The following is a 13,969-nucleotide window of genomic DNA, read 5'->3' on the forward strand; positions in this document are numbered from 1 at the left end:
TTTCCCCAAGGAGGCAGAACCCGACATGGAGACAGCAATATCTTCATTGGTACAGCAGGGCGTATTGAGGACGATAGCCACCCACGTGAACTCCCCATTATGGCCGGTAAAGAAACCGGACAATTCGTGGAGAGCCACGGTGGACTATAGAGTCCTCAATAGTAATATCCCAGCCTGCGCGCCCACGGTAGCAGCAGTTGCAGACTTAATAGGGAGTATTCCAGCATCGGCGACCACATTCACGGTGCTGGACATCTCGAACGGTTTTTGGTCCATTCCGCTGCGGCGGGAGGACCAGTACAAGTTTGCCTTTACTTTCAAAGGGCAACAGTACACCTGGAACTGCTTACCACAGGGTTTTCACAACAGCCCCAGCATTTTCCATCAGTGTATGGCGGGGAGTTTGAAAGAGTTCAGCCAGCCCAACCAGATAGTGCAGTATGTGGACGACTTACTCCTGTTCACAGATACAAGGGAGCAGCACGGCCCACTGTTAGCCGAATTGTTGGAACTGTTAGAAAGGAAGGGTTTCAAAGTAAACCCAAAGAAAGCGCAGATCGGCCAGCAGGAAGTTAAATTCCTGGGTCTGGCCATCCGCGCTGGGGAAAGAGCCATAGATAAGGCCAGACGGGAATCTATACAAGATCTGCCGATTCCCAACACAGTAACGGGTGTAAGGTCCTTTTTGGGATTGACCGGGTACTGCAGAGATTTCATCGAGGACTATGCTGCCACAGCGGCCCCGCTACTTCGACTCTTACACAAGGGAGTCGAGTGGTCTTGGGACGAGGGGTGCCAGGCAGCATTCGAGAAGTTGAAAAGAGATCTGCAGACCGCGCCAGCCCTAGGGGCCATAGATGGGGGAGAGGAGTTCTTTCTGGAGGTAGCCGCTAGTGGGGACAGCCTGAGCGCAGTACTGCTCCAAGAGCGGCACGGCAAGCTAAGACCAGTAGTTTATTCCTCCAGGGTGCTCACGGATGTGGAGAGGAGTTTCTCCAATTGCGAACGGCATCTCCTGGCCACGCATTGGGCTGTGAACAGATCAGTGATCTTCACAGGGACCTCTCCCATTACGCTCCTCACCCATCACACCCCCACGAAGATGCTTCTGGACGGGAGGATTAAGGATGGGACCGTAAGCAGCGCTCGGATTGCGCGCTGGACCCTCCTCCTTTCCCAGATGGATCTCAAAGTTAAAGGCCTCTGCGCGCCAAGGCTCGCAGCCAATATGGCATATCCCGGGACAGCCCATCAATGTTCCGTAGAAGGGGTATGGGAAGTTAACATAGGTTTACGGGCCGGGATACATCCCACGGGCCGCGAGATCTACGTAGACGGTTCTAGCACTGTAGCTGACGGCAAGCGACTCACAGGGTGTGGAGTTTATGACCCTGCGGCAAACATTGCCCTGGCAATTAAGCTCCCCAGCACTATGAGCGCGCAGCAGGCTGAACTGTCCGCGGTGGCGTACGTGGTTACCCACCCCGAGATTTTCCCAACCCCATACACGATTTGCTCAGACAGCATGTTCACGTGCAATTCGTGTACGGAGTACCTCGCCATCTGGTCCCGACGCGGGTACACCTCCGCGGACGGGCGGCCTTTAACAGTTAAGCCCTTGCTGGAGAAGATCCTAGCAGCTGTGGGGGAGAAAGGAGAGGTGTTCATCCATAAGGTGAAGGCTCACTCCATTACAGAACCCCGCAGTCAGGGCAACCAGCAGGCGGATGCGCTAGCCAGGGAGGGTGCCCGCAGCGGCATTCTCTGGGACCCATACGAACCCGGACCCGTGGCGGCGATCCAAGGCAGGGAGGGAATTCCCGGGAACACAGGGGTGACACCGCCCCCAGACCTAAAGACCGTCCAAACCCTGGATCCCGCCCTAAAAGCAGTCCTAAAAGCCATCACAGAGGGCAAACAGGTAGAAGGTCCGTACAGTACGGCAGCCCTCACAGTCAAGGAAGGTATGCTGTTCCGAAAGGAGCAGTGGGTTGTGCCGCAGCAGCACCGAAGGGAATTCCTGCAATTGGCCCACGAGGGTCCAGGAGCGGGACACCCCGGACCTGAGGTCACCTGGCAACGGGTGGAACAGGCGGGATGGTGGCCGGGACTTCGGGACGATGTCCGCGAGTTCTGCGCAAGCTGTCTTGTGTGTGCTGCTAACAACCCAGACCCCCACAAAAGGAAGGTGCCCATGGGGCACATCAGGAGGGTAGAGGGACCATGGCAGTCGATTCAGGTCGACTACATAGGGCCCCTGCCCGCCGCCCAGGGAGGCTATAAGTACTGCCTTGTCCTGGTAGATGTGTTCACCAAATGGGTAGAAGCCTTCCCGTGCAGAACAGCTACGGCACTGGGTACTGCTAAGATCTTGATTCGGGAAGTGTTCTCACGGTGGGGACTCCCCCGTTTTGTAGAGTCCGACCAAGGGAGTCAGTTCACCGGTCAAGTAATGCAGAACGCCCTCAGGCTCTTGGGCATTGAGGGAAAGTGGCACGTAGCATACAATCCCCAGTCATCCGGGATTGTTGAGCGTATGAATCGGACCCTCAAGGAAAAGCTGAGGAAAGAGACAATGGGCTCGCCCCAGAAATGGGCGGAGGTCCTGCCTTTAGTCCTCATGGGGATCCGAGCCAGCCAGTCCAAAAGCACGGGGTATTCCCCGCACGAGTTAATGACTGGAAGGATCATGCGAACACCCACCCATGTGCTAGCCCCGGTGCTCACTGAGGGCCAGCTCCGAGAGGTGAAACGGGACAAATTCGCCCAAACCCTCTTGGAGCGCCTGAGACAGATTTATGGGCAGGCGGCTGGGAACATGGGAAGACAGCACCAGGGAAATAAACTGTTGTTGGAACCTCGGAAACAACAAGAGTGGGTAGTCGGGGACCAGGTCATGGTCCGAAACTACGCCAGGGTAGGGAGTTTTGAACCACTGTACATGGGGCCATACAGCATTGTAGACAAAGCCAGCCCCATGGTTTATGCAGTGAAGACGCCCCGACGTACCAAATGGTTTCACATCAACCAGTGTAAACTGTTTAAACCGGGTACACCAGGGCCACCAAAGGGGACCAGGTCTGAGAACAAAGATCCTCAGCCTGTAACAGAGTCACAGACCACACAGGCTGGAGCAGTAGCCTGCGTGAAGGGAGAGGCCATCCCATTGGAGTGGGAGGTCTCATCTTTTGAATGGGATTTAGGCAGGGGAGAGCCCGAACAGCTCAACCTCGCTTTAGACCCAATCACGGAGGAGGAAGAGTCAGAGGACGGCAGTCCCGCCCTTGACTCAAGCTTGGGGGAGGTAGGGAGTGGGGGTGAAGACTCGTTACCTGTAGGGACAGGTGAGGTGGAGTCGGAAGCCACAGATCCCGACCCCGGGGGGGCGGAGCCTGAGGAAGGGGAGCTGGAGCCGGCAGCTGTGGAGGAACCACAGGCTGTGACGGTAACAGTCACGACCCCAGGTCCATCGGCCCCGGGAGCCCAACCCAAAGCAGCCCCTCGTAGGTCAGCTCGAGCGCCCCAGCCCAGAAAATTTTGGCCAGATTCTCCCCATCCTCCCCAACCACGGTTTAAAGCAGCCCCAGGAAGACATGATCCCCGTTCAGCAGCGACAGGCTGCGGGGGATCAAGGCCAAAGATCAATGCAGCCCCACCGCAGGGTGTGGCACACGACAGACCTCACAGGGATTCGGAAAGCCGCCCCACGGAGGGCGGCGCTGTACATAAGTTAAGATAGGTAATTATGGTCATAGTTTAAGGAATGTAAAGTATATGGTGTTAAGAGTACAATTTTGAAGTCTGCCCGGTATGTGTGTTTGTTAGGGAGCGGGGTCCAGGAACCCGCGCGTCCAATTAATTTAGGCCAGCACCTATCGGGAGCCCGGCTACATCATTTTGTTGGTTACAGAAACCTGGGATACGATGGAAAGGATTGTCGTCGCGTTCATGGCGATCGGGTGCGGGTGGGCCTACCGAGGCCGCACCAAGGACGTCATCATTTTCGGGTGCTCCGGGGACACGGCCCCCATCGCAACGGATGGGACGGGGGAGCGAGAGGTAGAGGAAACCGCCACCTACTTCCACCAAGGGAGATGGCCAGGTTGGCTGGGAACGAATTCTACGGAATATTCCAGCAATTTCGGTTTTGCCTACCAAGAGACTTCATTAACGTGCCCTCGAGTGAGGATCCTAGCGCCCAGAGTCAGCGTCACCGTGGGAAAGAGGATTTGTCTGGTGTGCAATGGGAACGTACCACCAAGGCGATGGTGGTGGCTACAAAAGCTGGGAAAGGACATGAGAAACTCTACGGTCGAGTGGGAGCGACTGGGTAATAATACCCATCGGACTATTACGGGAAATCACGGACAATTACGTGTGTGTTGGGACAAATGGTGGGAACCGGATGAGGGAATATATGTCTGTATGTGGGGTTCGAGACGCGTCTGCCCCAAGGGCGTGTCCATCTTCTTCCAGAGGCAGTGGCAGGATGAAGGGAAGGGGATGAGATGGGATGTTAGCACTCGAGCGTGCGGAGCCCCATACTCCCCTATTCCGGTGAACGCCACTGAACTCATCACCCGCCCACGCAAGCCCCTGCCCACGCTTCCGGTAGCACTAGCCCAGAAAGGAGGGTGCCCAACCACCACCAGGGGACCCGGGAACGGTTTAGTATTGGTACCCACCGGTCAGGTGCTGTACCAAGGGGTACACTACGCGGTGGCCTCAGTGATTTTAAATCTCACTGAGGTAAGATTGCCGGAGTGGTGTCCCAAAGAAACGGAACAATTATACCAGGTCCTGTTAACCAGTATGTTTAGACAATTTTACGAATTTGATTTTGCCGACATCGACAGAGACAAATTATACACCACACCGCCAGAAGTTTTGGATCGAGTCGGGAGGCAAAGAAGGGGTACTGTAAATGACATATTCACTGCTTTTAATACCGGGACATCTGTTGTCAACGCTCTAGATAACGTGGAACTGCAGACACAGATCAACGGTTTAAAAGCCCAGTTAAGGAACATATTGACAGACGAAAACAAGGTCGTGGGTTCTGAGTTGCATGAGGACCAGGCCATGACACTACACTTTAAGGACATAATTGCTGAGCTGGAGAAACACGCGAGAACGGTAAATGCACTCATTAAGGAGGATCGGAATGCGTCCGATCAAGCTGCGCAAAACGAGGCCTGTGTGCTGTACGGGGCGTGGTTATTGGGCGAGGGCCGCAGTAATCTTGAGGATTTAAAACAGGGTTTGGTCCCGTCCTGGATCAGCAACAAGCACTTGCAAGCGCTCCACCCTTTTGAGAATGCATTAAGCCCGTGCCAGCTCAGACTAGCCGCAGAAGCATACCCAGTTCCAGTGGACTGCGGACATTCGAATCACACTATTATGGGAATAGTAGTAAGAATGCCGGTGTTGGGTCCCGCAGCAAAGCCCGCCCCGGTATACAGAGTAGAGAACATTGGAGTCATTCAGGGGGGCGCACACATTCGTTACGCAGTGGTCCCGCCTTACGTCATCAGATGGGAGCGTACGATGACAGGCACCGACCTCTCGGGATGTCGGAGCCGGGGAGCACACATCATCCTGTGTCCCCAGCACTTGAATGCCTTTTTGAAACCACAGTGCGGGTTCAGAACCGCTAGCGCGAAGCCGGTGAATTGCACCATGGAGGCAATGGCAGAGGACCATGTGCCCCCACAGGTAGCATATATCGGGGGTGGGACATACTGCGTCACCACTGCAGCGCCTCAGTACCGATATGGACAACACGAGTGGTGTTCGGTCGGTGATAGCAGTTTCTGTTTCAAACCCAGGGCCGAGGTTCAAGTGGCACAACAACGAATTGTTCCCATTCCTGCGCCCTCCACTGTACACATCACTATCAAAGAGAATTTCACAGACTTACAACGATTTGTCGCGCATTTTGGTTATGTCATTCCCCCTCTTCCCGAACACCTCACCAAGGTTTTAAAAGCCGTTATAGTTTCGCAGAAACATTTCTATACACTGGAGCAGAAGACTTTAGAGATAGGAAAAGACATATTGGATATAACCATCCCACCATGGTGGGACTTGTTCACCAACATAGAGGTCCCCGCCTGGATTAGAATAGCATCCCATATCCTAGTAGTATGTCAGGTTTTGATTGTGATATTTTTGCTCTTCGTGCATTGCAAAAGAGGCAAACGCCTCCAGAGGCACGAGAACACAGGAGAATGGAGAGAACGCTATGTGCAGATGGGGGAAGCAGATACCCCACTCTAAGCTGCTAGTATAAGATTAAGCGTCCCTCCATTTAAAAAAAAAAAAATTTTTTTTTTTTGTTGTTGTTGATTGTTTTGGGTTATAAGGAAATAAGTATTGTCATGTTATTAGTTGTTCTTAAGTTTTTTTGGATTAATAAAAGATGCATGCAGATGGCGCAAAAGGGTATCAACCCCTGCCCATCTGACAGGTGAAGGTGTTATAGTTTAAGATTTGCTGTCTATGATTCCAAATGTGCATGAGGTAATTTTCATTTTTCTCCGGAAATGGGAACTGCATGTGTCGTGAGGGGCATAGATAGTTAAGTGCCAGGAATGTTTGGATGTGGGGAATCAGGGAAAATTTGCTCATCAAGGATTATTGATACTTTAAGCAAGCTATCAGTATCACAGGGGGGCCTGTAAGATTCGCAATTTTCACGCAAGAAAACTGGATAAAATTAAGACTGTTTATTGACCAAAGTAAGCTTGCACAGAAAAACCTTTGATAAAAGGGCATACAAAATGGCCGCCAGGCCCCGTGATCAGTTTATGAACCATTTTATTTCTGTTACTGCAAGCCAGACAGGCTTGTGGATTGAAGACAGTGAGCCCACGAAAGCCAATCTCTGGGAACCGAAACTCAGAGCAACAGCATACATATTCAATGGATTATAAGTACAGGATGGGGCCCATCAAGATATGGGCGGACAATGTAAAAACACTTATACCCATTTATCGTACAAAGGAAAAACCGTTTAGCAGCCATCAAGGAAAATGTCCGGACCGATCAATATGCGAACCGAGCCACGGTGACAATGCAAAAGACATTGAAAGACATTATCGGCCAGGAAGGCCAGTTTAAGTTATCACCGGCTCCGTTACAAGACAAAGCGCCCCTGCAGAGATTTCTGCCCGCCAAAATTAATACAAAGACAGGACTATGATTTGGCGGGAGATAAGACTGTCCCAAAAGAGTATAACTATGGATTGAAAGTCCATCTAAAAAAACTTCGGACTCCGGGTTACTTGAACAACTTCTTCTTCACTGCCACGGCTTTCTTGTTGGGCGACTTCAGGCTTCCATTTTCTTCAAGAACTTTCTTCTACGAGGAACGAACGAAGGGCGGACGGTGCCCGGATCGGCGCCTCTTCCACTTCGGCAGATCGATGAAAACGTTTTCGTCTTTTTAAAGACGGACGGTTTCGGTAAAAGGACAACGTGGTCGGTGTTCAGCCAAACAAGGCTCGGCCACGACGAGAAGACGACGAGGGTGGCCCGGGTACTGGGGTCGGGAGATCATCGACGACCCAGGCCGACGGAGAAGAAACCCTCTGGAGAACCGGCGATCGATGCCACAAGATTCTCCCAAGTGCATAGCCTGCATCTGGGTCTGCTCCATGAACCCAAATTGACTTGGTGGATCTCAACCTTAACGAGCGCTCATCGAGGCTGGGTCTACCCCACCGCCTCGAGGGAGGAGAGAATATCGACTGCGCCAGAAGTTTCCAAATCCACGTGACGACGGAAAGCGGTGCCAAAAAGGCTGCGAACCCCCCCTTTCTCGCGATTTCGAGAGTGGTGAGCATGATCCCAAGTTCCCCAGGTCGAAACTTAGTTTAGGTATAGGGGAGGGAGTTAAGGGAAATCGTAATGTGTTTCCCCTTTTTCGATGTGCCGTGTGTTCCCCATTTCCATAGAGTCAAGTTCATAAATTTGTGCATGATTGTAGTAACTTTAATCTGTGCCTATGATATGTATTTTGTAATGCTTCAAACTGTTTAAAAATAAAAGCATCCATTTCGTGCTATTCAACCTGGTCTATTGAGTTCTTTCTCTGCACTACTGTTCTCTGCACCTAAGTCCAAGGTCTAGAACCGTAGGGGGGAGTGGGTCGAACCACTCAAGGGTAATTATTGCACGAAGCCTGGCAGGAGACCAGAAAGAGCAAGAGAAACCCCCTACAGATCACCTCTCATTATTCCAGGTCCCATCAAACACTCCCAGGGCAGGGATGGCACAGTTTGTATACAGAGTAAAGCTCCCTCTACACTGTCCCATCAAACACTTCCAGGGCAGGTACAGCACGGGTGAGATACAGAGTAAAGCTCCCTCTACACTGTCCCATCAAACACTCCCAGGGCAGGGATGGCACAGTTTGTATACAGAGTAAAGCTCCCTCTACACTGCCCCATCAAATACTCCCAGGGCAGGTACAGCATAGGTTAGATACAGAGTAAAGCTCCCTCTACACTGTCCTATCAAATACTCGCAGGGCAGGTACAGCACGGGTTAGATACAGAGTAAAGCTCCCTCTACACTGTCCCATCAAACTCCCCCAGGGCAGGTACAGCACGGGTTAGATACAAAGTAAATCTCGCTCTATACTGTCCCAGCAAACACTCCCAGGGCAGGTACAGCACGGATTAGATACAGAGTAAAACTCCCTCTACAAGTTATATTGCCATTATTTTGTGAATTTTTGCTGTGATCGAGGTGCTGGATGTCGGTGCCCGGGGAATGGGACATTCTATCCTTGTGAGCACCGAGTTTCAGCATCCAGCAATCTCTGGTCAGGGACTGTCCTTTTAAACTGCCTCACCTGATGGTTTTGACTTGCTTGTTTCATTATTAAATATTGCAGAGTTTTTGCAGAGTGACCAAGGCTGTCTGTGAAACTGCAGGAAATTTGTTTTTAAATAAGCTTCTTTAGTGAAGCTGTCGCTCTGGCCCTTTGCCAGGCCCGCTGACTGTGGCTCCTCTCCCAGATTCCAGCCCCAGCTCTGTGCTGACTGTGGCTCCTCTCCCAGATTCCAGCCCCAGCTCTGAGCTGACTGTGGCCCCTCTCCCAGATTCCAGCCCCAGCTCTGTGCTGACTGTGGCCCCTCTCCCAGATTCCAGCCCCAGCTCAGTGCTGACTGTGGCCCCTCTCCCAGATTCCAGCCCTAGTTCTGTGCTAACTGTGGCCCCTCCCAGATTCTAGCTCCAGCTCTGTGCTGACTGTGGCCCCTCGCCCAGATTCCAGCTCTGTGCTGACTGTGGCCCATCTCCCAGATTCCAGCCCCAGCTCTGTGCTGACTGTGGCCCCTCTCCCAGATTTCAGCCGCAGCTCTGTGCTGACTGTGGCCCCTCTCCCAGATTCCAGCCCCAGCTCTGTGCTGACTGTGGCCCCTCTCCCAGATTCCTGCCCCAGCTCTGTGCTGACTGTGGCCCCTCTCCCAGATTCCTGCCCCAGCTCTGTGCTGACTGTGGCCCCTCTCCCAGATTCTAGCCCCAGCTCTGTGCTGACTGCGCTGCTCTCACCTGGGGACAGCACGTCACAATCGGCCCCAGCGCACCTGAGCTGCTCACCAGGAACCGCCGCCCGCTCGTTCCTCCAGTTCTGCCCCGCTCTGCCTATTGGTCCGAGCTCCCTTCAGTTAGGGATAAGCTCCGGGGTCACGTGCTCCCTATCCAGGAGGCCCCGCGCCATTTCCACGGCGACCTGAGCCCAGCGCGCAGGCGCAGGATTGTGGGACAGGTTTGTGCCTCCTGAGATAAAGAGAGAAAATGGTGGAAAGACTCAACAGCTTCATAAAAGAGTTTAAACTGTAATACTCTGTTGTCCTGCAATTTATTATTTTTGTACAAGATGTGCAAAATAAGACAAGGTGCTGTTTCTCGAGCTTATGTTGAGCTTCGTTGGAACAATGTAAGAGGCCAAGGACAGAGAAATCAGAGTGGAGTGGAGAATTAAACTGACAGGCGACCAGAAGCTCGGGGTCACGCTTGCGGACTGAATGAAGGTGTTCCGCAAAGCGGTCACCCAATCTGCGTTTGGTCTCCCCAATGTAGAGGAGACCACATCGTGAGCAGCGAATACAGTTTACTAAATTGTAAGAAGTACAAGTAAATCGCTGTTTCACCTGGAAGGAGTGTTTGGTGCCCTGGACAGTGGGAAGGGAGGAGATAAATCGGTAGGTGTTGCATTTCCTGTGCTTGCATGGGAAGATGGCATGGGAAAGGGAGGGAGTGTTGGGGTGATTGAGGAGTGGACCCGGGTATTGTGGAGGGAGCGGTCCCTTCGGAATGCTGAAAGGGGAGGGGAAGATGTGTTTGGTGGTGGGATCATGCTGGAGGTGGCGGAAATGGCGGAGGATGATCCATTGAATATGGAGGCTGGTGGGGTGAAAGGTGAGGACAAGGGGAACCCTATCGTGGTTCTGGGAAGGAGGGGAAGGGGTGAGAATAGAAGTGCAGAAAATGTCAACCACGGTAGAGGGGAATCCTCGGTTGAGGAAAAAGGAAGACATGTCGGAAGCACTCGTATGGAAGATGGCATCGTCAGAACAGATGTGACGGAGACAGAGAAACTGGAAGAATGGAATAGAGTCCTTACAGGAAGCGGGGTGGGAGGAAGTGTAGCCCAGGTAGCTGTGGCAGTCAGTGGACTTATAGTGGATGTTTGTCGATAGCCTATCCCCAGAAATGGAGACAGAGAAGTCAATGAAGGGAAGAGTTGGAGCTGGACCATGTGAAGGTGAGCATGTGCAGTGCGGAGAAAGTTCCATCGATAGTGGCGCATGCGCGTTGTCAGCATCAATTTAGCGTGGCGGCTGGAGCGCGGGGGCTTGTGGGTATTGCAGCCGCCATTACTGTTGATCCTTTCAACCAACCTGTGCAGTAGCTGGGGCCTGAAAATCGGCTTCACTGCCCCATGGCTGGGAAAGGGGAACACGGGCAACATTCTCCCTCTTGTCCCTTTCTAAACTTATTTTACAGGGTTTTAGAAGTGGAGCATTTACTGGTGGGAAGCTCAGACCAAACATCACGTAAAGGGGCAGTTACACTGCTGGGACCCCCAAATAGACAGATGGAGATAGAAGAGAAAATAATTAGGCAAATTTCTGAGATGTGCAAAAACAATAGGGCAGTGATAGGAGGAGATTCCAACTACCCTAACGTTAACTGGGATAGAATCAGTATAAAAGGTATAGAGTGTGCAGAATTCTTAAAATGCATTCAGGTGAACTTTTTTAACCAGTACATAGCAAGCCCAACAAGAGAGGGGGTGGTTCTGGACTTAGTTTTAGGGAATGAAGCTGGACAGGTGGAAGGGGTATCAGTATGAGTGCATTTTGGTGGTAGTGATGATAATTCAGTTAGATTTAGCGTATTTATGGAAAAGGACAAAGATAGATCAGGAGTAAAAGTTCTCGATTGGGGAAAGGCCAATTTTAATAAGCTGAGATGTGATTTAGCAAAAGTGGACTGGAAACAGCTACTTGAAGGTAAATCAGTGTCAGAGCAGTGGGCGGCATTCAAGGAGGAGATAGTGAGGGTTCAGAGCAAATATGTTCCCACAAAGAAAAAGGATGGGACTCCCAAATCTATACAGGGTTTGATGAGGCAAAAAAGGGAAGTTTATGTCAGATACCAAGAGCTAAATACTGCAGAAAGCCTAGAGGAGTATAGAAAGTGCAGGGTGAAATTAAAAAGGAAATTAGGAAAGTAAAGAGAGGGCATGAAAAATGTTGGCAAGTCAAATCAAGGAAAACCCAAAGATGTTTTATAAATACATAAAGAGCAAGCGGATAACTAAAGAGTCAGGCCTATTAGAGACCAAAATGGAAGCTTGTGTGTGAAAGCGGAAGACGTGGGTATGGTTCTTAATGAATACTCTGTGTCTGTCTTCACAAAAGAGAGAGACGATGCAGACATTGTAGTTAAGGAGGAGTGAGAAATATTAGATGAGACAAACATAGTGAGAGAGGAAGTATTAAGGGGTTTAGTATCTTTGAAAGTAGGTAAATCACCAGGCCCAGATGAAATGTATTCCAGGCAGTTAAGAGAAGCAAGGGAGGAAATAACGGAGGCTCTGACCATCATTTTTCAATCCTCTCTGGCTACAGGTGTGGTGCTGGAGGACTGCTAACATTGTACCTTTGTTTAAAAAGGGATAAAGGGAAAGTCTGAGTAATTACAGGCCAGTCAGCCCAACCTCGGTGGTGGTCAGATTGTTGGAAAAAATTCTGAGGGACAGTATTAATCGTCATTTCTTATTTAGAAAGACACGGATTAATCAAGGGCAGTCAGCATGAATTTGTTAAGGGAAGGTTGTGTCTGACTAACTTGATTGAATTTTTTGAGGATGTAACAAGGAGGGTTGATGAGGGTAGTGCGTTTGATGTAGTCTACATGGCTTTTGACAAGTTCCCACATGGCAGACTGGTCAGAAAAGTAAAAGTCCATGGGATCCAAGGGAAAGTGGCAAGTTGGATTCAAAATTGGCTCAGTGGCAGGAAGCAAAAGGTAATGGTCGATGGATGTTTTTGTGACTGGAAAGCTGTTTCTAGTGGGGTTCTGCAGGGCTCAGTACTAGGTCCCTTGCTTATTATGGTATATATCAATGATTTGGACTTCAACATGATTAAGAAGTTTGCAGACGATACAAAAAACGGCCATGTGGTTGATGGTGAGGAAGAAAGCTGTAGGCTGCAGGAAGATATCCAGGTCAAGTGGGCTGAAAAGTGGGAAATGGAATTCATTCCGGAGAAGTGTGAGGTAATGCATTTGGGGAGAGCCAACAATGCAAGGGAATACACAATAAATGGTAGGATACTGAGAAGAGTAGAGGAACAAAGGGACCTTGGAGTGAATCCACAGATCCCCGAAGGTAGCAGGACGGGTAGTTAAGGTGGTTAAGAAGCCATACGGGATACTTTCCTTTATTAGCCGAGGCATAGAATATAAGAGGAGGGAGGTTATGCTAGAACTGTACAAAATACTAGTTAGGCCTTAGCTAGAGTACTGCTCAAGTTAGTACAGTTCTGGTCACCACATTACAGGAAGATGCGATTGCACTAGAGAGGGTACAGAGGAGATTTACGAGGGTGTTGCCAGGACTGGAGAATTTTAGCAATGAGGAAAGATTAGATAGGCTGGAGTTGTTTTCTTTGAAACATAGGAGGCTGAGGGGAAATTTAATTGAGGTGTATAAAAATATGAGGGGCCTAGATAGAGTGGATAGGAAGGAACTATTTCCTCTAGCAGAGGGGTCAATAACCAGGGGTAAAGATTTAAAGTAATTGGTAGAAGGATTAGAGGAGAGTTGAGGAGAAAGTTTTTCACCCAGAGGGTGGTGGGAGCCTGCAACTCACTTCCTGAAAGGGTGGTAGAGGCAGCAACCTGAATCATATTAAAAAAATACCTGGATATGCATTTGGAGTGCCGTAAACTACAGGGCAGAGCTGAAAAGTGGGATCAGGCTGGATAGCTCTTTTTGGCCTACACAGACACGATGGGCAGAATGGTCTACTTCTGTGCTTTAAACTCCTGATTCTATGACACCAATCTCCTCCTGTCTGATATAAACCAACCCCAGTCACTGACACCAATCTCCTGCTTCTTATGTTCGTTAATAATTAGACATTCTTATTATGAACACAGCTAGCTTTTGCTAGACACTTTTATTGAGCACATGTGGACTAGGTACTGTATCTGTAGAGGCTTCCATCTTGACTGCTGCCTTGTGGGTAGCCTAGTGCCTCATGGGTAATGTAGTCTTAATATACATACAGCTATATACAGCTCTACGGCTCCACCTAGTGTCCACTATAGAATGACATGTTATTGATCATTACATCCCACTTTCTTTGAGGTTTAACAAAATCAATATCAATCAACTTTCAAGAAAACAATAAAGATAATATCAGTAACACTTTTGTTAGTG

This window comes from Somniosus microcephalus, chromosome 4 (assembly GCF_052327205.1).
Source record: "Somniosus microcephalus isolate GS21.2 chromosome 4, FLI_Smic_1.0, whole genome shotgun sequence".
Taxonomy (NCBI): Eukaryota; Metazoa; Chordata; class Chondrichthyes; order Squaliformes; family Somniosidae; genus Somniosus; species Somniosus microcephalus.